Below are 4,193 nucleotides of genomic sequence, written 5' to 3'. Positions count from 1 at the left end.
AGCAATCATAATAATAAAGGGCCATTATTTCAGCAGTACCAGACTAGACCAACTTCCCATCCAAATAAATCAAATTGCTCACAATAGTACCAGGTCAGAGTTTAGTAAAACATACTTGTTATTATCCAGGCATTTTATCAGTATTTATGCAGCAACATGCAAGATAGTCAAGCTAATATTCTCCTAGAAATTTTTAAGACATGAAACTTTGACTGGTGTTTGAGTTCCCAGTCTGAAAATTGCATGAAATTCATTTTTGTATTTAAGTTCCACATGTCTTTTAAGCAAGTGAAGAGTCATTTTTGGTACACATCTGAGATGTCAGTAGTCCCAAGAACTGGCAGAGCAGCAAGAAGCAGGGGAGTTCTGCAAAAAGGATCTCTCTGCGAGGGCTTGTGTGATCCACTGAATGCTCAGTGCTTACTGAATGGCAACACAGTGAACCCATGAATAAAATACAAAGAGATCCTTTCTCTCTGATTTATACAAAGTTTTAGAAAACTGCCAGTCTTTGCCACAGAAAGCAAATCTGTAAGAACCAGGATAGAGAGAGGTACCACCTCAGTCACTTTTCTGAGGTGGGCACCAAACAAAGTGATCAGAGGAGCATCTCTGGCTGTCCTGAGATGGGGTGGGGAGGTAACCAATTGACATTACACTGCAAACGCTTTGCCATGGATCTGGCAGGAAGCAATCATCTTTTCCTCCATAACTACTTCTAAAAAAAACCATAAGCCCTAGCTCAGAAAATGGACATCCTACCTGAGGCCTTGGTCTCTGGGCCAGTGTCATTCTGTGAGCAGCCGAAGAAGTCGTCTCTGAAAGTTTAACAGATTCTAAAAGAGTAGTGATTGTAACAACAGTCTGAAGTCTGATATGATGTATTCTATTTGAAAGATCATAATAAAAGTTAGATAGGTTAGCTTTCTTTTGTTTTATTCACATAAATCCCACGTGAGATAAGGAATTGGTCTGCTTACTTCTGAAAAGTATAGTAACTCACCTGACACCTGCAGGCTTCCACACTGTTTTGTTTTAAGGAATACATATTTATTTCAACAAATTGAATCAAGAACAGTATTAGCATGCAAATAGCAGCAGTATATTCTGAGGTTCATCTGACTACCCAGAACTTTTATGTATATAGAAGATGCTTGCCCTTTTACATCCTCTGGGCTCTTTAATCAGCCTTTAATCAAACTTTAATCAAAATATGAAATCTTAGCCATAAATTTTGACTCTAATTCTACACTGCTTCCTAGCTGACTCTTGAGGTAACATCAATCATCCTTCCAGCCTTGAAAGAGTCTTCTTACTTAACAAACCTCTGATGATTAATTATTGAGACGTTACATCTACTTCCAGTTTTCAGTGAGTGCTTCTAGTCTAAGCAGTAAGATGTAGCCCTGTGCCTACATTTCTCCTGAGTACTATGTTTTTGCTTCTGGGCTTATAAGCAAACACCTACATCCTGACTGCATAGAGCTACTCAGAGGCTACTTTATGTGCAAGCACCAACAGGGAATGGAGGAGATCTTCTCAAACTAAGAAGCTTTAAACTTGTATCTCCTGCTGTCTAGGAGAGCATCCAACCCACAGCTCACAGGGTAGTCTAGACTGCATGACTGGATGGCTCACCTAGATCACAGAACCCAGTCCCCCACAATAGCAAGCCGCAATCCAACAGTTAAATGTTGAGGGGAAAGGGGAGAGACAGAAGGAAAGAGAATATCCATTCCATATGTTTACTGAGGACCATGAAATAGTTCTAATACCTGTAAAAGCTTTAGGTGTATTGTAAAACATAAAGGCCACAACTTTAAAAGTCCACACATTGATATACCACAGGAACAGAACTGAGAGCATCAGCTTAACTGAGAGCATCAGGTCCTGGGCTCCTTAAAAGAGCAGGTAACTCACTGGCAGAGCTGAAAGGAGTAGCAAACTCGCCACACTTCTCTCCTTGGCATTCCCTGCTGCCCTGTTCTCAAGTTCAGAGCCCTCTAGTCATTTTTAGGTGCTTAATTCACATCATTCTTTGTAGAGGTCTTCAGGATCCTACCATGGGCTGCACTTGGCAGAAGGTACCCAACAGTTAAGAAAACAGGTGCCTAGAACCACTTTGGCACCAAGACTACAGGTTCTTCTAAAAATCCACTTCTCATATTCAGAGCATTTACATGAAGAGAGGGGTGATGATATTGAGAATGACTGCCTCACAACTGAGACTTAGTCTGCAAAATTTCACTCATTTGCTTTCTTTTCTTCTTATCTTTCCTTTCTTTCTAATTTTTCTTTTCTTTTAATGTGATACCATGTTAAAGTTCTTAGAAGAGAAATTCTGCCTTTCCCTGGAGCATGAAGAAAACTTCTCTTGAGCCACTTCTGTCACTATTGCACTTTGACCCTAGAAATGGATATTGTTGTTAGATGCGTGAAACGATTAGAAATTTTTCTCTGCCTTTTTTCTCCCAGAGTAAGAAACAACCACTTCATGTATGTTCCAACTCACAGTCCCTGTTCAGAGACCAAACTCCAGAGCAAGAGTACAGCATTTTATTGCCAGTTTCCATGCTGAGGGAAAGCTCTTCAATGTGGACTGCCATATCATTGAAATACGCAGCTGTTTTGCTGTTTGCTGTATTCAGATATTATGTTCTTCAGTCTGATGGCTATCAGACTTGTCATTAGCCTACTCACAGCAATTCTCAATACCATGCCTTGTAAGGGCTTAAATCCACCTTCTGGCAAGCAAGTATCTTTAAAATACTTACTGATTTTATAATGACCAGGAAATAAGAGTTCAAGCTTTCTGGGATAACTGTTATTCCTGTCCTTAAAAATCTGGAAAAAGAATATAAATTCATCTCACCAAACTTGGAAGCAAACTTCAGTGACGGCAATATCCAAAATTTCTCAGGGCAATTTCATGCCACAAAAGTGGAAGGAATCTGTGCTTTGGAAACTGCAAAAAGCTAACTTGAAAGCTACTTTTTTAACATATTGTTCGGTTTCCATAGTGGAGAAATATAAAGTCCATAAGCAGAAAAATAACATTATACACTTTTGTGGCAATGTTAGAAATTGTATGTTATGTGTTTTAGTTATAGCTGTAGTTTTTGAGAGCCTGCTCTCCATTCATTCAGATCAATGTAAATCAGGAGTAATTCCACTGAACTCAGAAAGCTGGAATCTGCTTGCAGTTGTCCCAGTGTAAATCCCAAAACAACACTAGCTATATAATGGTGACATAGAAAGGCAAACAAATACAGTAACAATTCTGCAAAACAATGATTTCCTGAACTATTAAAACAGGCTACATTTGCGTTTAGCTAATAAAAAATTCTCCCTGCAGTTGTAAGAAAAATTATTCTTCTTAAATATTTGGTTATGTTACCTTTACTAGCAACAACCTGTAATATCTCCACAGGGAATAGTGAACAAGAGATTCTGTTTTTTCTGCTGGCCATAAAAAGAACATTGTGAATCTCCTGTTGAAAAATAAAATAAAGATATTAGACTTGTTAATAAACTTCCTACTCTGCTCTGAAGCATTCAAAAGAAATTATATTTTTTACCAATATAGAAGTGAATTACTCTTTTTAATTGGGACCTATCGGTTTTTCAGTAATACATAAAGTAATAATATTGAAAATTGAACTTAATCTAGCAGTGACAAAATAAATGCAAAAGTAGTATCATGGCTCTTCCCACAGATCCTATTAGCCACAGTTCATACTTCTTCCTCTTAAAGATGTGAAAGGCATTTGTAGAGTGTAGGTGTGAGACCCAGAGAAATATAGATGTCATTAAGCTAGTGGAGGCTGTGAAGGGTGCAGATGACTTGGGACCAGACTGCCTGTTGAGGCAGCTTCTCCAGCAGGCTTGCTGGACTTTGCATGGTGGTGACCAACCTACACAGGCAGCCTTGCAGCCCCGTAAATACGGTGCTGCTATTGTCTGTAACAGGCCACAGGCTTTTGGTGAAGCTAATGACACAGGCCTTCAGACTGGTCAGGCTTTGTCTGGACTTGTCTTGGCCTGCCTAGAGCTTTGTTTTAACTTGGTTAGCAGCAATTAGCTAATGATTGGGTAACTATTACCTACCTTGTTTTAGCTGTTGCTTAGCTTGGTACAAGTGTGTGGTTTAGCACATATATACTTCTGTAATTAACAGACAGTAATGACAAGTA

This window comes from Apteryx rowi, unplaced genomic scaffold, assembly GCF_003343035.1.
Source record: "Apteryx rowi isolate R43461 unplaced genomic scaffold, aptRow1 scaffold_692, whole genome shotgun sequence".
NCBI classification, from domain to species: domain Eukaryota; kingdom Metazoa; phylum Chordata; class Aves; order Apterygiformes; family Apterygidae; genus Apteryx; species Apteryx rowi.
The sequence above is the reverse complement of the archived record's forward strand: the minus strand, read 5'-3'. Positions refer to the sequence as shown.